This window comes from Macaca nemestrina, chromosome 7 (genome assembly GCF_043159975.1).
Source record: "Macaca nemestrina isolate mMacNem1 chromosome 7, mMacNem.hap1, whole genome shotgun sequence".
NCBI lineage: Eukaryota > Metazoa > Chordata > Mammalia > Primates > Cercopithecidae > Macaca > Macaca nemestrina.
The window spans coordinates 148,214,693-148,239,493 of NC_092131.1; the positions used below are offsets into that span (position 1 = coordinate 148,214,693).

The 24,801-nt window shown below is 37.2% G+C and overlaps 1 protein-coding gene across 1 annotated transcript in view; it reads right to left on the reverse strand.

Moving 5' to 3' along the window:
• Positions 1–14,768, reverse strand: part of LOC105490028 (unc-13 homolog C) — a 699,235-nt gene extending 684,467 nt beyond the window's left edge. Inside the window, exon 1 of the mRNA XM_011755257.3 lies at positions 13,992–14,768. The gene's annotated coding sequence lies outside the window, so the exon portion shown is untranslated. The remainder of the gene's footprint in view (positions 1–13,991) is intronic.
• Positions 14,769–24,801: the final 10,033 nt, after the last annotated feature.

The following is a 24,801-nucleotide window of genomic DNA, read 5'->3' on the forward strand; positions in this document are numbered from 1 at the left end:
TTCAGATCTATAAAATATGAATGTATTTTCACAGTGTATTATAGGTATCAAGACAGATAATGGGAAACAAAGGATAATAACAGTTATTGCTGTTTAATATTTGCTTGCTCTTTTCCAAGCACGATGCTCAGTACTTAAAAATTCGTCTTCATTGTGCAACAATCCTCTACAAAATGTACTATACTTATTCCTGTTGTTGAGAATAGAAAACTGTGGTCTAGCACAATTACGCACATTTCCCAACACAACAAATTCTAAAACTGGTAGTACCTACATCTGAAGACAGACCATGAAGCTCCAAAGCCTTAACCTGATATCATTATATTATACAGATAATCTGAAAAATATAGAATGTACATAATTATATCAGGGAAAACATAATTTGAATTTAAACTGTCTGCTGATCCATTAAACTTTAGCATTGAATATACAAAATATAAACATTCTATATATTCTCCTGAAAAGGCTCTGTGTTGACATATTGTACAGAACTTAAATCATTCTTGACGGATCCTCATTATAAATTGTGTCTTCCTGACAGATTCTCCATTTCCCAGCTGTGTTTCGACTATGGAACTCCATCCTAAATGAGAGGTTTACTAGCATTTAATAGAACTCTCATTCAGTTGGTGTGAACCTTGGAGTTAAGCAGTACAGAAATGCCTAGCCTTGAAAATACAAGGTTTGTGAAATAAATTTTTTTCACAAAATTCTGGTCTCCTCTGTTCACCTCTTCTGTGCTACCTAATGCTTCTTTTCTCTGCCTCAAGTTCCCAGTAGACTCAGGTCTTACCTGACCCACTACAACTTTCGAGAAATAATTTGATGACAAGATAGGTTATAACAATAACTGATTTACATACTTTTCTGATATAGTTGGAAGAATTTGAGAGTAACAAAGTATTGGCATGCTGAAAGGGAGAAGGATAATGATGTTTTGATTTGTTTTCCGAGTCTTACCAAATAAGTAAAATTATTGTACATCTCTTAATACACTGATTTCCCTTTATGCTATTTTCTATTCTCTAAAGCAGTGGTACCCATCCCTGGGCCATGGACCAATACTGGTCTGTGGCCTGTTAGGAACCAGGTCGCACAACAGGAGGTGAGCAACAGGTGAGTGAGTGAAGCTGCATCTGTATTTACATGATTCACATTGCTGCCTGAGCTCTGCCTCCTGACACATCAGCTGCAGCGGCATTAGAGTCTCCTAGAAGTGTGAACCCTATTATGAACTGTGATCTAAGTTGCACGCGCCTTATGAGAATCTAATGCCTGTTTATCTCCCACAGTCTCCCATCAGCCCCAGATGGAACCCTAACAAGCTCAGGCCTCCCACTGATTCTACGTTACGGTGAGTTGTATAATTATTTCATTATATATTACCATGAAGTAATAATAGAAATAAAGTGCACAGTAAATGTAATGCACTTGAATCATCCTGAAATCATCCTCCATCCCCGGTCTGTAGAAAAAATGTCTTCCATGAAACCAGTCCCTGGTGCCAAAAAGATTGGGGGCCACTGCTCTAGATGTTCAAGATTTACTAGTGGGGCAACTTGAATCCACTTAAACTATAAAAGTGAAAGTATAAAGAAAATATTTTAGTTTTTGGAAGGGGATTTGAGGTAGGAAAGATGTGTTTATATTTTGTATATTCAATGCTAAAATTAAATGGATAAGCAGATAGTTTAAATTCAAATTGTTTTCCCTGATATAATTATGTACATTCTATATTTTTCAGATTACCAATATAATGATATCACTATTGAAAAATAGAAGCAAAAACAAAAAAATTTAAAAATTTTATTATACAGCACTTCAGTGTAACTCCAATATGTCCTTTACGTACAGATACAAATAGATGAATTGAAGCTAGAGTTGCATCACCAATTTCTTGGCCAGCAGAGGGCAACACAGAAAAGCCCCTTCATTCTTGCTCTGCATTCAATCTTCCTAATCTTTTGCTGGGTTTTTTGAAAGCTTTACAATTCTGTATTCATTTTTCACTCATAATCCCTTTTTCATAGATGACCCCATTGATAATGTGGAATAATTATCTGCATGTTTGGGATAATTCAGAGTCCTGAATAAGTAAGAGAATGGGACAAAAACAGGTAGACATTTTTTAAAGTCATTTTCCCTATTAAAACATACTCTCTTTAAGAGAGTCTTCAAGAGAGCATGTGTTAATAGGCTAAACGTACCTATCTCTCTATAAGAGAGAAGGCAGGCCAGGTGCCGTGGCTCATGCCTGTATTCCCAGCACTTTGGGAGGCCGAGGCGGGCGGATCACGAGGTCAGGAGATCGAGACCATCCTGGCTAACACAGTGAAACCCCGACTCTGCTAAAAATACAAAAAACTAGCCGGGCGTGGTGGCGGGCGCCTGTAGTCCCAGCTACTCGGGAGGCTGAGGCAGGAGAATGGCGTGAACCCGGGAGGCGGAGCTTGCGGTGAGCCCAGATCGCATCACTGCACTCCAGCCTGGGCGATGAGCAAGACTCTGTCTCGAAAAAAAAAAAAAAAAAGAGAGAAGGCAAGTCTATCTAATAGAGAAGAGGCAAGTCTACCTAAGAGAAGGCAAGTCTACCTAAGATTCAGCAGAGAAACTCCTAGTTATCATGGTCTGGTTACCTTTTGGACAAGCTGACCTGCTCTCCCTTTATGAGTTTTGCCTCAAGTAAGTAAGCCTTGTCCTTTAACCTGCTTAGGAATCATGGACAGGGTCACAGGAAGAAACATAAACATTGAATCGTGTTAAACTCTTCACCCATTTTTTCCTCTGATCTCCTTATCGTGACAGTGTCAGAGACCTCCAAACTCTGAGATGCAGAACTATTGCAGTCTACCTGTCAGCACTTAGGATTAGCCCCCTTTGAAAGCAGCTGTCAGAGTAGCCATGCTGGCTGCTGTCTTCAAGAAAAGTGCAATTATATATTAGTATAAATAAGTTCATACTTTCAAAAACAGGTAAATCAATGATGAGTACTGCTTTACAAAGGCATTTAGCATAATTTTCCTGAAAATAAAATGTTCGTTCCCTAGAGAATTTAACATTATGGTTAACTTGCAGATATTATTCTATTTGACTATTTGTATATCTGAAAGTAAAAAAAGAAAACATGTTTTACGTGGCATAATAAACAAAACAGAAATGTCCTACATTTGCCAAAGAAGAAATAGATTTAATGGCAAAATAGATAAAACATAAGGAGTTACAGTTTTAATTTAAGGCCACTGCCCTGCTGTGGTGTCTTTAGGAACTGTTTGGACTAATATTATTCTTTTTTTTTTTAATCCATGAATTTCCTACCAGGCTATTATTTCAGGCAGAAGCCAAGAAACATTGCCTACATTTTTTTTGTCTGTTTTTTGTTTTTTGTTTTTAACAATTAAGCAGTGCTTGTTAATCAGATTTTGTTGACAGCTTTCCAGGACTGTAATTGAGGTTACATAACCTTGCCTTCATTGATAAATGCAATTGAGACACTGTGTCTAGATGAGAGATATTCCGATCACAATTTGGAGGGGAGATATCTATTTAACAAATTCAAAAATATTGAACCATATGCTGACATTAGAGAGACAGCTCAATTTCCTCTGTACTGTTTTACTCATACCAAGCATAGCATCTATTAAAAAGAATTTTTATAAGCCCAATACCTGCATGGTAGTCAACACAGAGTAGGTTACTGATGATGATGAAGAAGTGAAAGATATATTCAAGGGGAAATCTAGCTAGCTAGAAACCTGGATTTGAATTCAAAAGCTTTAAAAATACTGACAATATGGAGATACCAACAAATATTTTGTTTGCAGCAAGAAGTGACTCTTTGATGTCTACTTCATGAAATTCAGACCCAACAATAGCCCTGCTCCTTACCATACTTTTCTCTGTTCCAACCCAGATACCTCTTTACCTCTTTGCTTGGAAAGAATGTACTTTCAAATCCTCCCTAGCAGACCATTCCTGTTGCAATACTAAATCTTATAATTCTATATTCATATTTCCCCAAAAGATGCAAGAGTTTATGACGGCAGGTCCTTTTTGATTCATCTTCACATTTCTTCTGTGCAACCTAGCTAAGCACCCAAAGGTACCTTAAATAACAAAAACAGCCTCCTGTGCTCTACTCACAATAATTTTATTTTTTTGTGTCCCAGAATATTCTCTCTGACCAATAATAATACATATCATCCCCTCTTCTTTAAAATATGAAGAAAAATTATTGCAGGAACTATTTTTTGTATTAATAATGTCAAACACAGGAAACTGCTGTATTGTATCCCATCAGAACCATTTTAATTCACCGAGGTTTCTTCCTTCCCTCCTCCTCCTCCCATACCTAATATATGTAAGCATTCTACTAGTTTTGCAGTGAAGAGAACAATAGCATAAGACTTGCCCTCAAGGAACTCACAGTCTAGTGAAAACAGAAGAGAAGGCAGATACAGGCACTAGAAATTCAGACCAGACTGGATGGTGAGGGAGAGAAGTATTGGGAAAGCCAAGCCTTTAGGCCTCTGCACAGATAACCACACGTTAAACTCACACAAACACATTTGGTCTGAAACTGAACTTCATTTATCCTGCAAAAGCTGCTCACAGTTCTGTAATTAACCCAGAAGAAACCCCCCTAGATGCCAAATGTTTTATAGATAGTTTAATTAGGGCAGAAGTAGCAACTCGAGACAGGAAATATATCTGTCAATCAGGAAAGAACAGAGACGTCCTTCAGATAGCCTAAGGCACACAGCAAGAACAGAAAATGTAAACACAGTCACATCAGTGCACTGGGATTACTCCACTGAATTTTGTGGGCATGTTTCAAACCCAAGCTTGGCTATCTGCTATTGTCCATGACAGTCCTGCCCCGTCTTCTTCCAGAGCCAATTGCCAAGTCCTCAGGACATGCAAACGAATGGCAGGAGTACTGTAAGCAAAAGGTCACTAAGATAATCCTGCTAGTACTCAAGAATATTAAAAAACAAAACAAAAAAAAAGCCCGTCTTTCATGTTTAGAACTGATGTTCTACTTTCCCTTCTGTAGGATGCTGGCTTTGAATTGCTATTCCGGAGGAAGTGATCGATTTTGTGTAACTGCAATCATTTTTCTAGTCCTCCTTAAAACCAATTGTTTTCCTCTGGCAAGATTATGTGTTAGGATCCAGGTCTATTTCTCCCAAGGCAAATAATCCATATAGGAGGTTAACTTACTTTCCCAGTGATTTCTACTACCTTCCAAGCCAAATAAAATAAAATTTGAATTACCCAGACAGCCATTCCTCATTCCTAACAATGTGTTATTTAACCAACCAGGAAATGCCTATTTATCTAAAATATCTGTTTATCAATTTCAAATAATTAGAAAATGAAATGAAGACCTATTATGTTAAACATAGTTTAATATTTTATACTGTAGGAAGCACTAAAGAGAAATCTTAAGAATCTTTCATGTCATCATAATGTATATCATTATTGCGCAGTATTGCAGACAAAAGATAAGCCAATCTATAAGTAGTATCCTCACCTGTAAATATCTATTATAGTTATCCTTCTTCTAAAGCTATTACCATAAATTAGTTAATTGTTCATTAATGTTTGAATTCCAGATAAATAGGATTTCAGAGTGTCTCTCCACTACGGTTGAGATTGGTTGGTTTTATCACTCAGTTTCACAGACATATAGTAACAAATTTATTTGCATTAACATACGAACAGGCTTTGGTTTTTTGCCCATTTTCATCTGATGTTAAGTAGTACAGTAAATTATCTGTCCTCTAAGAGTTTTAGATAACTAAGAGATTGAGTTCACAATGAAAAGTGAGACAATATGTGACTGAACTGAGAAGCAATTGAAAAACAGACATTCAGAAACTGTAACTACTTTAATAAGTACTTTCTTGGTGCTGTATAATTTTTAAAAAACATATCTAGTGTTTTATAATCTTAATTAAATTTGGAATTTTTTTCATATCTGGTGTACTTATCAAATTTTTAGAATTCTAAGAAATGTCTTATTCATTCTCATAGAAGGATTCTGTATATTCCTAAAACAACAATCAACAAATAATATCTTGCTGGTAGGGCCTGAGTTACAGAGAAGTGGAATCAACTATAAGAGAAATTCATCAAGGCTTATAGTGTCAAGTGTCTTAAGAGAAAGGTAATATGAAATCTAGAAACAAAAGGAAAACTTACAAAGCTAGGCTCAAGTTGTCTCTCAACAGATTCTAGAGTTGACCCCACATTTTGTCTCTCCCAATTGGCATTCCTTCCCCCTTTCAAGTTCAAAGAAAGACTTCAAGACATATTTTGCTTAGACTTTTTGTTCACTCTTTGAGACATTTTCTTCCAACATAAAATATCACAAGTGAGTGTACTTGTCTATAATGAGGCACACTGCCTCCTATCTTGAAATAGATAGATGCTCTAAGAATTTCCTCAAGAAAACTTAAAAAAGAGATCATTGGGGATTCCTCCCTGGATTTCTTTCCATAATCGTGGCTATTGAAAAATCCACTGGGAGCTAGATGTCATCAAGCAGGACCCACAGTAGTAGAGAAAACAACATAAACACGTTAAATGTGCTCAGGAGGGAGGTGAATGAAAGTTGAGATTATCAGCTGGAGTCAAAATGGGAAGATTTAGACCAAAGGACGAGAGGAAGGATATGGGATATAGACCCAGTGACGAACGTATTATTACTACAAAAACCAAACAGATGAAAGTAGTAGTCTCAGAACCCCCTGATCAATAAGAGGAAGACAAACGCCATAGTGAGTTGACATTGACCTGTAATGTCACATGGTTATGACATCGGGTAGGCAGCTCCCCTACTAATAAAAATCCGTATTCCACTGCTCTCATAGCTATACCTCTTCTGCCTTTCAGTGGTTGTGTTCATGAGCTACGTGGACACTAGATCCTGACATTCATGTTCACCACAATTACTACTGAAGTCAGGAGCCTGAAGAGTAAGAATAAATTAGCGTTGCTGGTCAGACTCTAGTCTCTCTTCTTGTTCCCAGGAGCATTTTATAGTGGTAGACACTTCATGAAACCCACATCAGCTGTACTATAGAAAGTCAAGAAAAAGACAAAAGACCCCATCAAAAAGTGGGCAAAGAATATGAACAGACACTTCTCAAAAGAAGACATTTACGCAGCCAACAATCATATGAAAGAAATCTCAACATCACTGATCATCAGAAAAATGCAAATCGAAACCACTATGAGATACCATCTCATGCCAGTCAGAATGGTGATTATTAAAAAGTCAGGAAACAATAGATGCTGGTGAGGCTGTGAAAAAACAGGAACGCTTTTATGGTGGGAATGTAAATTAGTTCAACCATTGTGGAAAACAGTGTGGCGATTACTCAAGGATCTGGAGCCAGAAATCCCATTTGACCCAGCAATCCAATTACTGGGTATATACCAAAGGAATATAAATCATTCTACTATAAAGACACATGCACACACATATGTTTAGTGCAGCACTATTGATAATAGCAAAGACATGGACCCAATCCAAATCTCCATCAATGATAGACTGGATAAAGGAAATGTGGCACATATACACCACGGAATACTATGCAGCCATAAAAAAGTATGAGTTCATGTACTTTGCAGGGACATGGATGAAGCTGGAAACCATCATTCTCAGCAAAGTAACACACGAACAGAAAACCAAACACCACATGCTCTCACTCATAAGTGGGAGCTAAACATTGAGAACACATGGACATAGAGAGGGGAACAACACACACCAGGGCCTGTTGGAGGGTGGGGATTAAGGTGGGGGAACAACACACACCAGGGCCTGTTGGAGGGTGGGGATTAAGGGGAGGGAACTTAGAGGACGGGTCAATAGGTGCAGCGAACCACCATGCACACGTATACCTATGTAACAAACCTGCATGTTCTACCCATGTATTCGCGTGTTTTTTTTTTTTTAGAAGAAATAAAGAATAAAAAAAAAAAAAAAGAAAGTCAGTAAGATTTGCTGCCATAACACTATGGAAAATGCATATAAGCCTATATTAGAATCTTGGAGTGACTGATTTAACCAGAAATAGCTGTCCAAAGAACCCCAATTTGCCATAAATGTGCTGATAAAGTCATTACCATTTTAGGACACAGCAGAGGTTTCAGTTTCCTTCTGAAGTGAATTATTTTTCTTGTTATTTCCAACTTTGCATACCATACTCTTCTTCTCTTACCAGTCGTTTTGTCTAATAATATATACATTTCAAATATAAGAGCAAATATTTACTGAGCATTTATCTTCAATACACAGATAATGACAAATTCACAGCCAGTGTTCACTGAGGAGTTCCTTTATATTATTTAACTTAATCCTCCTGTAAACTCTGTGAAGCAGTGGTCTTTATAGTGTCATTATTTTCTAGTTGAGAATTCAGACGCAGAAATTTTAAGTAACTTGCCAAAGTTTGCACAAACACTGTACTTAGGGGATTTATTCTCTAGCTAAGGCTTTTAGAAAGTAACATGCAAAAATATAGGTTTTAACTGCAATCCAAGACCAAAGAAGAAATCTCATAAGAGAGTATATGATGCATTAGTAAATTAATCAGACAAATCATTTACTACTGTGGAATTGTATAAAATATCAGTATCTGGAAACTGTATAATCTGTTTAATTGGGGCAGAGATTGGTTGGATAAGGAAATAGAAAAAGAGATAAAGCTGGACAGGCAGTCAGATCTGGTTGTAAAATATATTGTGCCATACTAAGTATTTAAGGCTTTAGTTTATAAACAATATAGTGTCCTTGAAAATTTTTGACCAGGGAGTGACATATGTCACGTTCCAAGCATTTTTAGGACCATGAATCTGGCAGTAGTATGCAGAACAGATGCTTAGAGAAAAGGATCATACAGGAAAAACAATTGGAAGATTCAAGCAGTATTCTAGGCATAAAGTTATGAGAACTTGAACTAGGGTGGTGTTAATAGGAAGATAACAGAAGACATGGTTGGAGACCATGTGTTAAAGAGAAAACAAGAGTAATTGAATATGAGCCACGAGAGAGGATAAGGCAGTGAGGATGATTTGAGAGTTGGGTCTGAGAAACTGAAGCAATCAGGAAGAGGAGCTGCTTGAGAGACCCAGAGTTGAATTTCTTGACTTTTGAGACAAGTTAGTGGAAATCCTGTCAAAGAGGTAATAGAGGCCACTTAAGAAATTCAGGTCACCAAGACAAAAAGTAGAAAGAGAGGATCAGGAATGTTCCCACTCAAGGCTAAATGGAGAATGAAAGTAAATATGGGAGGCATTTTTTTTTACTTTGCTGTATTTATTTATCAAGCATTACATTTATTATTTTTAAAAATATGCTCTTCAACCACTCACCAATAATACTGTGGCAACTTCTTGTGTAATTAAGCAAAATCTTCTAATTTTAGGGATTATTTTCTAAGAAGAATCAAATATTAACTTTTACATATATGAAGTTATCCATATATTTTGCCTCCTACCAATCAACCCTCTTTGAAAGTGAAAAGGAAATACAAATTTTCCTTAGGTTTGAGAAGCTTCACAGTTAAATTTCCTCTTCAGCCATGAGAGCTCCCTACAGCCCTCCTTTGTCAAACATATTCTCATCGGGTGTGCCAGTTCAGAGAGGAAGACACTGGAGAGAGTCAATCTATTCCAGTAACTAAGTAGAGTAGGTACGTATACTTTACTTTTAAAAGCATTGTTCCATAAATGACTCTTAAAAAGTTAGCAGCTATGTATCCTAATGCTATTTGTTTCTTGTTAACGAAGTAGCAGTATTCAACATCTATCACAGCTACAGCAAATATTTTATGAGTCACAGTAAAGAGCCTATACAAAACATGCAGTTCCATGGATTATAATTAAGCCAATACTTCTGCTTAGTTGTCTGAAGGAGAACAAGTTGACAAATTTCTTACTCAATTCTAAAACCATGAACACGACCAAACCTCTAGCCTCTCAGGAGAAGCAAGTCAGAGTCAAGTAATTCTGTAGCTACATTTCAAATGGAGTCAAACCTGCAGAGTCTGCACGATGCAGCTTCTATAGAATCTCTGAGTCGGGGAACTAGAGCGGATCTTCATGAACATCTAACCAGTCTAACAGACAACCAAGGCTTACAAAGAAAATGATGGCCTAAGTTTACCCAGTCAATGGGTGACTGAGCTAGGATTTGATTAATTACAGTATTTTCAATGAGATAGGAAAAAACACTGGATTCTTGTTGGAATGCGTCATTCATTCTCTAGCTTTACCTCACTGGTAATTTTTACTTAAGATTTATCATTAATAAGCAAAGCAACTATTTAGACTTTTTCAGTTGTGTGCCACTTAACAATGACATGATTCAAAACACAACCCTTCTTCCTCCAGTTATTCTGGGACCACATCAACAGTGCCTCCTCTCAGAAACGTGCCTCAGGGAATGTGCCTAAGCCATTAGTTCTTCCCACCTATAAAATAGAAATAGCCACCCACTCTGTCCAATCACTCCTCTTTTTCTTTTATATTTTACATGCTTGGAGAGGCTACTTCTAGAGTAAATAATTTCAACTTATAAAACACATGAAGCAAAATATTTTCATGCAAAACACTTTTTCTCCATCAAAAAAACATATTGCACCCGGATTCTCAAGAACCAGAAGGCTCAGAAACAAAGTATGTTTTATCCTGAACACAGGACTTGGGCCAACAAAAATTGGTTGTTGGGAGCAAAAGACAGGCTGAAGATGGGATTGTGAAAATGTAGGGAGAAAAGAAAATATTTGAAAGGGAAGCCCATCTTTTATAATTACTTTTTACAAATACTTTGAAATCTCTGAGGACAATTTATAATGTTGAGTTCCTATCTTTCTATCTAGCATTTATTTCTACAAAATATTTTAACTCTTTATATAGGAAGAGTAATATAAAACTTTCTTCCATATCAAGATTATAATTAATTTCTCTATGCTGAGGCTAAAACATACAATATAACTAGGATATAAAGAGATGGTAAACATTTATGCCTACTGCATCACAACCATTTTGACAAGAGATGGAGAAACAATTCAGTGTGTCTTCTTGTCTACTTCTCCTTTGGAGGACTTTTGACCTAGAGGTTAGAATATTTATTCCTGTCTCCCTTCCTATGCCTTAAAAGACGATGAGTGAAACAAACACTGCTGTGGCATCCATTATCTCTGTAGAGATTATAGAACTGGTGACCAGTCTTTTGCATGATCAAAAACTACAGATTGAGAGGGCTATTAATAAATCCTTTTTTTTAAGCTAGAAGAAAGTTGGAGCCTAGTGATCCAACCACAGACAACTTAAGATTCAGAAAGGATTTGTAATAACAACAGAAATACAAATTTAATACCCTGAATTTGCAATTTTTTGCTACAGCTATTCTAAATGCATATTGCCAAAAGAATGGATATTAGGTACAAACTATGACCTATTTAGAAAGTGGCTTTCTAGCTATAAAAGTGTATTTCAGAAACAAACTTGGCATGTATTTAAAACTCTTAAAATTTCTAGCTGAAAAGCAGGATTATTTTTCTTGGGTGACAAAGTGGTTCTAATGTCTTCAAAAATTCTAGAGAATGCCCTTCTGTAGTAAAGACTATGGGATGGAAAGAATGAATAACAGAAATGTGTATGTTGAAACTGGAAGACAATGTACAGGTGGCATAATACTTCAGAGAGTTTATGGCAGGGTTTATGCATTGCATTAGCTGAACAGGTTAACAGAAATGTAAGTGCCTACAGAATTGGAGAAAAGGTATCATCATACCAAAAGTGTCTGATATTAAAAAACAGAGGTTTGCCCTAAATCGGCAAAGACAATGAAGTACATTCTCTTCTGCACTGACCTTCCTCCCAATCCCACCTCAGCCCCAACATACATTTGGTGTGTTTTGTCTTTAAAAGGGGAATCACTGCAATTATCAAGTGTTTCCAATGACCCATGGGCTTTTAAGCAACTAGTTCTGTGCACCACATACTATATTGCTTCATATTTAAAGACTAGCAACCATAGCAAGTTATTATATGGCCTGGAAAGGAAAACAGTTTACTTTATTAACAACAAGCACATGAAAAGTGCTTTCTCTAGGCTTCGCTAACAGTTTACCTCATATTTCACCTGGGCATGAATTTACCTAGCACATAGTGATGATCTCTGGAAGGAGTTTCCAGATTTCTTTCATTGAAGTCTAACAACAAATTATTGAAAGCTAGGAAATAAACCCATACCTATTATCCACCTTCAAATTCTACTGAAAAAACATTGGTAATTCTACTGAAATTACTTTCTCAACAAAATTCTCTTATAGTTTGAAAATACAACTTTGTAAATTAGAGTTTCAAATATTCCTTTAGATGATCTTTTATCAGTTTATTAGTTTAAAAAATATTTAATGGTTTCAGTAAGATTACTGCTATAGTGTTTCACCTACAGACATCATAAGCTTCTTTATACAAGATGTCAACATAGAAGAAACACAGAATGTTTTTCACTCCCTGCTAACAAACATAAACTTAATACTTTGCTCATCTTCTAAATCACTCCTCTTGTCTCAAGAATTGCCTGTACTTACTCACCATATTTTGACATTGTTGTTGTTATAAAGTAATGTGTGGAATTTTCAAACAAATGATTTTCTCATTTTGTTTACGGCCTAAGTGCTCCAGATCGCTACCATTTGGCAAAAATGAGGTTTATAGTTTTCAAAGAGCAGAGTGGTGATTTACTTTATAGTAGGCATAAATGACAATTTAAAGCCCACTTACCTCTATTACATTTGAACTTTTTAATCATAAGTGGGAACAACAATAATTAAAAGCCATGGTCCTAGAGTTTTGACATTAACTCTGTGTTAACACTAAAAAATCTATTAAATATTTTATACATACAAAAATGTAGCACTTATTCTCAATTCTCCCCTCCAGAAAATTTCATTTAATATAAACATATGTACATTTAATTTATTGACAATTTAACCCACTTTGATGAAAAGTATTGATGAGCAAAAGGTGGTAAGATAATTTTCTATAAAGCATTAAGTTTTTTTATTAATTTCAAAATTACATAAACTTACAATCTTAGCTTCTTGAAGAAATGCAGAGTATTTTAAAACTAATCTTTATACGTATTACCCACCCCCAAACCTCTTTCATTTTTTTGCTTAAAAGCCTTACAAGGAAAATTGATTTTTAAGTTTTGTCATCTCTGTCTAGGTACTAAAGACAGCCAACATTACTATTGTTGTATATCTGTCTTTATCTTGATGATACAAGTATATCGATGATGTAATTGCAGAAGTTAGAGTTTACTCATGCTGTTGGACCAAAGAGATTTTTTTAGACTGCCTCCTTGAGCACCATAGAACAGTTGTAAAACAGAACCAAGCACACAATTTAAGCAATTCATCTCTTGAAAGTAAATCTACAGGATCTTCTTCTTGAGGAACTGATGAAGAGCTAGAAATAAGAAAATCATTGGTAAAGCTTCGTCTGCTTCAGACTGGATGCTGAGCTGGAAAAACACTTGGGTGACACACTATTTTTTGACATCTTGGCTTTTAACCCTTTCCTAGAAGCCCTCAACTTTTGTTCTCTGTTGAGCTCGATTTTTTTCTTCCAAAATTCCAAGGGATTATGGAATATCCCAGCCTTTCGTCTCAACCCTATTTGTCCCTATGTACATATTCTCCTGAAAGTTGACTGGAAACTAAGCAATCATTTATCATTCTGAATTTTTTTTTTTTTGAAAAAGCAATGACTGAGAAGTCATGATGCTCCATAGAATCATGTACATTATAAAAACAGGAGACCCGAGATTTTACAAATGCATCTACTACACTAAGAGAACCCCATGGTTGCGATTCCCAAGTGCAAACAAAAAGAAGGGACAAGAAAATGCAGACACAAAATCGCATGCAGATGAAGCAGTGCATGCAGCGGAGGAAAGACCATACCTGAGGGGTTCTCCTTTAAAAAAAAATGTGCACGCCGGCTAGGTTGTTCCTCTCCTCCTTTTGGAGTATATGTGTTTTCCTTTTAGGAACACCACTTGCGATTGTGTTTCTAGTCTCGTTTCCTTTATTCAGTCACAAATAGTTAGAGCAGGAGTGGAAGCTGCGTCCCAGGGATCCGACTCGTGCAATCAGGCATGCCTTGGTCTGCAACGGTGTCTGTTCTTTTCTTGTCAATTCTATCACGCTCCCCGGGTAGCCTCCGAAGCAATTCTACAACTTAGCTGCTGGCAAGAAACTGCCTTTCACTCTTCTCATTGCCAGATACCTTCCGCAGCTCATTTCTCATCTCTTTCTCCCAGAAAGCAAAACGGGATCTCTCCCGTGTGTTGACGAGCTCCCAGGCTCATCAACAATTGAGGGTGAGGAGCAGCCGGGCTGAGTGCGTGCTGGGAACTTCACACATCGCCGGCTGCGGCTGAGGCTTTTCTGAATGCAGCACCGACACTGCGATCCCCAGCCTCCTCCACCAAGAGCGCCCGGGCTCCCTCTTCTGCCGCCGTAGCTGCACGGAGCAGCTCCGAGAGGGTGAGCCACAGCCCCTGCTCACAGGAGACGCACTGTAACCAGTGCCAGGTGTGGCCTTCACCGCTGCACTAACAACTAACTGTGTGGGACACAGCTTCATCGCTGGGAGACGCCTGGATGCCAGAGCTTCCTCAGCCTATCTTTCCTTTCTCGCTGGATGATGACCTAGGAGACAGTCATGGCCAATTCTGCTAGTGGAATAGCGTGGATAATACCAAATTACCCATGCTATTCAACAATGACTGTTTTAGATGTACTTGGCTGTACTTGGAATTATGAAAGTACACCGCACACCGTATCATTCCCTATTAGCCACCAAATGCAGCTAACAGGACCCCGTATTTAAATAGAGGGGATACTGACATCCCATCCCAGTTGGTTTTTCCTCTTATTTTTGTGGAAAACCATTTGAAGGTGATTCCTGAACAATTTGAGTTAGTGACACATGCATAAATCAAAGTCAGAAAGGATGGGTAACTTATAGTGATACAAAGGTTTTTCTTCTCACTTAGGAATAATGTCTTTTCATTTGATGTTAACATGTTAAAGATCTGGCTGGGAATTGAATGGACTTGCTTTTCTCTTTTAGTTTTGCTGAGTAGAGGAGGCGGGGGGAGTAACAGTTCCCACTTTCCATCAATAAAGCATTTTCAATCCTCTAATCCTCCTGTTGAAACAAATAAAAAAGTACTGAATCTTAAAATAGAGCCTTAAAGCAGCTCGAGGCCTGGAATAATTTGGAGGTTTTAAGCTACATCTGTTCTACTGCTTACTTAAAATTTTACTTTTCTTTGCTTTTTAGAAAATGGAAGGATATTTCCAGGACTGAAGAACGTCAACTAGCAGCTGTGGTTAAACAGTATAAAAAGCATGTATACAGATTTGTATGGCATTTTTCAGTACATGGAGGGATGAATATGTCTTAACTGATATTAGACTTGACTCCACCTAAATATTCAATAATAATAGTTGACATTAAAATAAACAGTTAAACAGGATATAGCATTTTTTGGCAAAACTTGTGGCAAAACATATTTCACCTACCATATGTGACAACCGATAAATAACCTCTCCATGATGTTTAAAAACGTGTCCCCAAATGTGACACAATATATATGCTGGATACTAGCAGCTGAGCCCTCCCCATTCCCAGCTACCAGCCTCACCTTTAATTCAGAGCAGCGCAGCTTCCCTTACCTGCTGCTTAAGTGACTGTTAATGGACCTGAGCAGCTGCTCAAGGTCTAATGATCTGCATCAGGGGCAAGTATCAGGACAGTCTTATTCCTGCCTTCACTCCTCACTGGAGTGGCCGGCAGGACAAAGCTCTGCTGCCCCCGGGTGTAAGCACTGGAGAGTAGCACAGGAAAACCAGTTAGACCTAAAAGTACCTGACTTGACCTTTTTTTATACAGAAAAACTCAGGCTAGCCAATACACTATTTTGAAGAATGAGTTTTAATACACAGAGAAAAGAACACCTATTCACTGAATCTTCTTTCATTTTTTTTGGTGTGAAATAACCACTCCAAAGTGCAGAAACAGTGGTCAGCTGAGAGACCCTAGCACCCAGAATAAGGTAAATGTGCATACATCTTCAGTAAATTTGGATCTAATGTCAGTGATGTACATGCTTAAACCCACAGAAGGAAATAAATGAAAGATGATTCTAGCCATGAGTGATCTATAAAACATGCATGTAGAAAAATTAGCCGGGCGTGGTGGCGGGTGCCCGTAATCCCAGCTACTCAGGAGGCTGAGGCAGTAGAATCACTTGAACCTGGGAGGCGGAGGTTGCAGTGAGCCAAGATCGTGCCATTGCACCCCAGACTGGGCAACATAGCAAGACTAAAAAAAAGAAAAAAAAAAGAAAAAGAAGAAAAGAAACGTATGTAGTGCCATGAAGAGTTGTGAAAATATTGCTCTAATTCAAATACTCTCATAGAGGAAATGAATCACACCAGGGGTGGTAATCATTAGTTTTTATTGGAAAGAAGAAATAATGTTTCATGAATGCTTCAATGCCAGTATATGTGTTTTAATGAATGCAGTGCTAAGCTCTAATAATCAGGATTCTGGTCATATATTTCAAAATGGAAATTGTTTATATCTCTGTAAGTTGCAGGAATCATGTATCTGAGGGACACTGACTTCTAACAAAATATGTTGCTGTTGGAGTGGCAGAGCTTTATGACTTTATTGACCTCCAGGGACATCAAATTCCCTAGTAGAAATTTTTTGGCTTTTGACGACTAGTTTTCACTACTGAGTACCTGATTTGAATAATGTATAATTACAATGATGAGATTACAACAGTAAGAGCCATGTTCTTGTCAGTAAGATGCATTCTGTTTCTGCAGAGCTTTCCACAGTCTTGAATTAATAACATTAAACAACAGGGTAAGAAGTAATTTCTACTTACACACTCACCCCATCCACAGGTACATGCCTCAAAACTTACAGACGGATGGATTAAATAATAAGATCATTTCTCCTCCAAATGCTTCAGCAGTCATTTCAGAAAAAGTAAAACCTCTAGGGTACCATTCACCTCTCATACCCCAAGACATAAGCTGACCCAGATCATTTGTCTCGTTTATGGTTCAAGTGGAAAAAAAGCAAGGAACCTGGGTCACCGGTTATTTTTTAGAACAATAGCGGTGAAGCTTGACTAAACCAAAAGAATCAAGTAAAGGGGTCATTGTCGTAGAATTCTGTTATGGCCTGTATACCTGGCTTTAAGCAATAGAGGAATCCTTGTAAGAGCATAACCAATCCTGTGTGCATGGAATTGTGTTTGCAGTTTTTTAGAAAATCTTAATCTTTATTTTAGGGAATTGGTAATCAACCATTGAACCTCACTGTTAATTTTTTAAAAAACAAAACTCTGACCAATCATTGGCTCTCTGTTCCCAGGCAAATGGATTGGCTAAATGGATTAGTTGTCCAGATAATTGTGGAGAAAAACATGATTATGTTTAAAATAGCAAGTTAGCATTTCTAGCTCTATATAAGTAAATAATGAATAGGAGAACAAATATTGGAAGTAAACCATCTTACGCAATTTGGAAAGATGGGCCTAGCATAGATTACACGGTAGTAAAACACACATTAAATTCTGTTCTTAAATGAAAGCTTTCCATTAAATTATGGGTCACTTTAAAATGGCACTTTTGAGTAGAACTGACAGTGTGTAACTTTGGAGACTAGGTCACACGAGGTACTGCCACTTCCTCTTTGCCCACTCTCTATTGGTTTGCTCACTCTGGAGGAAGTTAGTTGCCATGTCATGAGGATCCTCAAGCAACCTAGGGGAAAGTCCACATGGCAAGGAACTAAGGACTTCTGCCAACAGCCAGACACAAACTGTGACCTCCTGCAAACAGTCATGCGAATGAGCCATTTTAGAAACTGACCCTCTAATCACGTTCAAGCTTTCAAATGACTGCAGCCACTGCTGACATGCTAAATGCAACCACATGAGAAACCCTGAGGCAGAAAAACCCAGGTAGGCTATTCTCGAATTTCTGGCCCACAGGAACTGTGAGATATTAAATGTTCATTGTTTAAATGCAAAAGAAAAAAAAAAAAAAAAAAAGGACTTTTGACTTTTCCAAATGAGGAATGAGATTAACTATTTTTCAACTGTGGGATTTAAAGTGATTTAAGAAGTAGAATTTTAGGCCGGGCGCGGTGGCTCAAGCCTGTAATCCCAGCACTTTGGGAGGCCGAGACGGGCGGATCACGAGGTCAGGAGATCGAGACCATCCTGGTTAACACGGTGAAACCCCGTCTCTACTAAAAAATACAAAAAATTAGCCGGGCGCGGTTGTGGGCGCCTGTAGTCCCAGCTACTCGGGAGGCTGAGGCAGGAGAATGGCGTGAACCCGGGAGGCGGAGCTTGCAGTGAGCCAAGATCCGGCCACTGCACTCCAGACTGGGTGACAGCGCGAGACTCCGTCTCAAAAATAAAATAAAATAAAATAAAATAAAAATAAAAAATAAAAAAAATAAAAAAAATTAAAAAAGTAGAATTTTAGGCTCAACAAATTCTGTCACAAGATATGGATGCCGTGCTTCTCAAGTCAGCACTGGCAGTGCCTTCTAAGCACTTTCATAAATCTCTGTTGTGGCACTGATTTATTATACAGTATGCTAACTACTATTTTACTTATCTGCCTCCTTTTCCTTGCTGGACTGCGAGCTCCTTGAGGGCAGAGACCATAGTTCATTCATTTTTATATCACCAATGCCCAGCTGAAGGCTAGACTCATTAAAGGTAGGTTGATGAGTGAGTGAACACTAGTGTGCTTGCTTAGTAAAGCACAGAGTTAATGACGCTAAGGACATGGGTGAGTCCCTGTGTAGCCAATTAGCTGTGTTCTATTTCTTGGTCCAAATGGCGCCCTTAGTTCTCACAAGCTGTCTCACAAATTTGTGCCAAAACAAACCTTCTAACTATATATTCCAACAATAGTGAGTCAGTAACACAATAATAGTGTCTAAAACTTAACACCCTTAAAAGTGTTATTACATATATTTTCTTATTTGATACTTATCTTTAAAAACCTGCAAAACATTATAGTAGTATTTTATGGTTCCCATATTGTAATGATGAAATAGGCTCAAAGTCTTGCAAGACTTACCGGGTTGTACAGAACTAGTAAGTGGTTAGGACTGGATTAAAAATCAAGCATTGAACTTCTAGTTCAAAACTGCTTCCCCTGTAAAGCAGACAAATATTTACTTATACAAGCATAATAAATGGCATAATCTGTAATTTTTTTGAAAAAAATTAATAATTAAATGGAGTAAATTATTCAAGCAATCTTTTAGAATATTTCTGCTTGGGTAATGATTGTTAGACTTTGGATAGATATCATTCGATGTTGAATGATGTTTGGTGTGACAGCATCTATACTTTCATTCTGTTGTTCATTTTTTATTTCCTTCAGTAAAATTAAAAATGTGTCAGCACTGTATTCCAGCAAATCATCAGATGAAGGGACTTTTAAAGAGGTTCTAAATTTTTTAAAAGACACAGCATTTGGATGACTTCAAATAAAAAATTTTTTCCTACTTTTTGGGTTTTTTTTGTTTTGTTTTGTTTTGTTTTGTTTACTTTTGTTGATTCAGGAAACTGGTCTAGTGATATGGTACAGCATTGAAGAGCTCAGACTCTGAAATCAGGATGCCTGGTTTCCAATTTGGGCTTTAGCAAGTACAATTTTTCTAACTTTAGTCGTTTCTTAACACTTCTAAGCTTACTCTATCTGCAAAATGGGTATATATATAATTTCTATTTATACTCTTGCTGATGAATCAAATGAGATAATCCATGGAAAGCAATTTAGATAGTACACACTTATTATGTAGTAGGTACTCAATAAATATTAGCTAGCAATAATTAATATATTAAACTTCTCACCAAATATTGACATTTTCTACTATAATCTGTCCTCCATTCATAATGGTGAGGTTTTCAGAGGAGTAAATGTTTTAAAATTCTTAATAAGTTAAGTTTTAGAATACCAAAGAGACATTCTTTGATTCAGAGTTCCACTACATTCCACCTGTGTGGCCATATGCTTTTTATGCAATCTCCCCGAGCCTCAGTTTTCTGTTTGTATATACTATGTGTACAATATGTTTATTTCTTGTTTTCCTTTTCTATTCTTTATAGATTTCCAAATGCAAATTTCAATTTGGCTTGACAAAAATGAAAACTATAATCTTAACAATTCATATTCTCACTAAATGCCTTATGTACACTAGACATTTTTCCATGCTTGACAATAAAGTTGATGTATATATTGAGCTATCTTGTTCAATATTGGAAAGGATGAATGTCTTAAATACTTATGTACACAGTGATAAATGTTCATTAGGTTTTTGTTCCAAAAAAAACAATGACTTCCTTTCCTTTTTTGAAGGCTAGAGTACAAATGTGAAGAACATCACATGCCAATCATTCAGGAGTTATTCAATATGCACTGATGACCCCAGAGCAGTGAAAATAACCACGACAGAAGCTTCCTAATGACTGGGTGAGAATCATTATTGACCACAAACTGCATGGATTCAAATTTTGTGGAGATGTCCTTTGTCTAACAGGTTTTTCGAAACCATATTTGGTACTAAAGATGTTTTAATTACCCAATTTCTTGTTATAACCAAGACTCATACTGAAAGACCTTTCCACCTAACTGCCTAGGATGTGTGTAAAGTGTGAAGGAAGTCAAGAACATATTTCTTTGAAATGGGCTAAAATATGTTTATCAAAATAGGCCCACATAGAGGACTTTATTTAATATGATTGGACATAGCATCCTTTCTTTTTACAGTGTTTCATATTCTCCCATTTCCTAGTTGTTATCTCCAGAGAACACATCCACATATTCTGCACATCCCAGAAGGGCAAAAGCAAAAAGAAAACCCTGCTTTCTGGTTTAGGGCCAGGAAGAAAGAAGCTCTTATAATCATCAGAAGGGTTGACTCTAGGTCAGCTGTGAGCTAAGTGATGTTTTCTTCAGAACCCTTCACCATCCAGGTCTTTGCCCTTTTTAAATCTCTCCTTCAGCAAACTCTTTGGTTACTTTGGCAATCTCTATTGAGAGAAAGCTCTGTAAGCAACAAAAGCTAAATCACAAATTAATAAAATATATCACACGGGAGGAAGAGGAAGTCAAGACAATGAACCCATAGTCGTCTAAAAATAATTCTAACTGGTGTTTTTGCAGTTGGGAATTTTGATTTATGGGTCATCTATAAAATGAAGGAAAATAAAGAGTGTTACCTATTCACATTTTTGTTGTAAAAATCAAATGACTTAAAAATATAAAGTACTTGACAGTATCAACTGTTCCTTTTACCATTACCATCATTGTCATTTTATAAGTAGGTGCTAGAGGAAGAGATGCTCTACCTCTGGAAATGCTAGAAGGGAGCAGTATCTCATAGCATCGTTGTAAGAATTAAAAGGGAGATAATAAAGTCTTTCTCATATAGATGAGTTTTCAAATTTTCAGATATATTTCTTAAAAGAAAGTATACTTTTTAAAACTCCAGAAAGATCATCTGCTCTAAAATATTGCCTCTTATAACACTGAAATTCCAACAGTTAGTAGAGATTGTAGATTAATGAATCATCTTATACTAAAATAAAAATACTGCTGCCTGCAAATATTTTCTTCCATTCTGTTATTTACCTACTCATTTTGTTGTTTCCTTTGTCATACTGAAGTTTCCAAGTTTGGTGTCTAATTGGTCTACTTTTGTTTTTATTGCCTGTGCTTTTACTGTCATATTTAACAGATCACTGACAAAGTCTTGAAGCTATTCCCCGATGTTTTCTTCTAGGAGTTTTATAGTTTTATATTTTACATTGTGAACTATAATGCATTTTGAGTTAATTTTTGTACATAGTGTAAGGTAAGCATCCAATGTCACTCATTTGCAGGGGCATATCCAGTTTTCCCAACACTATTTGTTGAAGAGGCTGTCGTTTCACCATTGTGTGGTTTGTCAACTTGAATAGACATTACTCAAAAGAAAATATACAATTTTATATTTACAACGAGAATATACAACGAGAATATGAAATTATGCTCAACATCACTAATCATTAGAGAAATGCGGATCAAAACCACAATATTACTTCACACCCATTAGCGTAGCCACTATAAAACACACACAGAGAGAGAATAAGTATCGGCAAGATGTGGAGAAATTGGAACCTTTGTTCACTGTTGGTGGAAATGAAAAACGGTGCAGCTACTATGAAAAACAGTGGAAAAGCTCCTCAAAAATTCAAAAATAGAATTACCATATGATCCAGCAATTTCATTTCCGGGTATGTATCAAAAGAATTATTACTTTTAATCAACTTTTAAGTTCCAGTGTACATTTGCAGAGTATGCAGGTTTGTTACACAGGTCAACATGTGCTATGGTGGTTGCTGCACAGATCAACCCAACATGTAGGTATTAAGCCCGGTATTGCTTAGCTATTCTTCCTGATGCTCTCCCTCCCTCTGCATCCCCGAAACAGGACCCAGTGTGTGTTGTTTCCCCCCACGTGTCCATCTGTTCTCATCATTCAGCTCCCACTTATAAGTGAAAACATGCGGTATTGGATTTTCTGTTTCTGCATTAGCTTGTGGATGATAACTGCTTCCATCTCTATCCAAAGTAGGATTTCAAAGATATATTTGCACAACTGTACTCAGTGCAACATTATTCACAATAGCCAAGGTTAGAAGGACTCAAATGCCCAACAATGGATGAGTGGATAAAGAAAATATAATATTTATATACAATGGAATATTTTTCAGCCTAAAAAAGGAAAGAAAATGGCAGAGCTCAGTGGCTCACACCTGTAATCCCAGCACTTTGGGAAGCTGAGGTGGGTGGATCACCTGAGGTCAGGAGTTTGAGACCAGCCTAACCAACATGGTAAAACCCTGTCTCTACTACATACAAAAAATTAGCCAGGAGTGGTGACACATGCCTGTAATCCCAGCTACTTGGGAGGCTGAGGCAGGAGAATCACTTGAACCAGGGAGCCAAAGGTTGGAGCAAAGGTTGGAGTGAGCCAAGATCATGGCACTGAACTCCAGTCTGGGCAACAAGAGCAAAACTCTGTCTCAAAAAAAAAAAAAAAAAAAAAAAGAAGGAAAACTTGTCACAAGCTACAGTATGCATGAACTATGAGGACATTGCGCTAAGTGAGATATGCCAGTCATAAAACAAACAAACAAAAACATACTATATGATTCTAGTTATTTTAGATATCTAAAGTAGTAAACTCAGAAATAGAAGGCAGAAGAGTAGTTGTCAGGAGCAAGGGGAAGGGGAAAACAGAAAGTCAGGTAATGGGTATAGAATTTCAGTTTTAAAAAATGAAAAAGTTCTAGAGATCTGTCACACAGCAGTGTGAATATACTTAACACTGTGCACTTAATGTTTAAGATGGTAAATTTTATGTTATGTGTATGGAATTTTGTTTGTTTGTTTTTTGAGACAGCACCTTACTTGATGCCCAGGCTGGAGTGCAGTAGCACAATCATGGCCCACTGCAGCCTCCAATTCTTAAGCTCAAGCAATACTCCCTTCTCAGCCTCCCGAGTAGCTGGGACTACAGGTGTGCGCCACCATGCCTGGCTAATTTTTTAAAATTTTTTATAGAGACAGGGTCTCACTATATTGACAAGGCTGGCCTCAAACCCCTGCCCTCAAGAAATCCTCCTGCCGCAGCCTCCCAAAATGTATTATGTGTGTTTACAACAATTTTTAAATGGCTATCTGAAGGAGGCATCAGGCTATGTATTAACATTGAAAAATAATTTATCAAATTCCTGCTTGAGTTAGAGGATAGAATGCTGCAACTGGCTCCATCCTGAGCATTTTAGAGCATGACCAGGGCTGCCCTGTGGTGTTCCATCTTTCTCAAATACTCTCCCTCCCTACTCTTGTCTCATATTTTCAATAGTCAGTTATCTTGTCCTGATTCTCTTCTTTATCAATGTGCAATCACTTTCTCCTGCTGTGCCTTCTACTATCTGTGGGTAGATATCTGAACTCCAGAGATTCTGGAATGAAAACTCAACCCAGGCATTTGGAATGTAATTATTCTCTTTATCCTATAAAACAGAGGTGCAAACACAAATACTTTAATAGTAAGGAAGGCTATGTCAGTGGATTAAGTCAGTTGAGTGTGATAAAATTCAAAAAGATGGGGGTTGTGGGGATTGTGGAAAACTGCAGAGTACCTGCCCTCTCTAGAGGGCACAAGACAATTAAATCTGCTGGTTTTCAAAATAGAGCAGAAATACGGAATGTTATGTAAATCTTTGCAATGTTTAAAACAATCTGAATGAAAACAAAACCTGGGCTCTTTCTAGTTTGCTGGCCATCAACTTTTGATACTTGATATAAAGCTCAAAGAGATAAGAAATTTCGATCCTCTCTCAAACTCAAATTACAAACAAAAGGAAGGCTGACACCTATTGTGAGACCCTGGGATTTAGGATCTTTCCTCAGCTTCCTGGCTAAGGAAATACCAGAATACCTTTTCTGGGGCTTCTCCTTCTAAGTTCCTTCTATGGAATTTCAGTGAATATACTGAAAACCCTCTTTCCTTTGTCACCCAATATCCTGGGTATATCTGCTTAACCCCGCTGTCTTCTCTGGGTTCTTCCTCATTATATGTGTTTGATGTACTCTATAT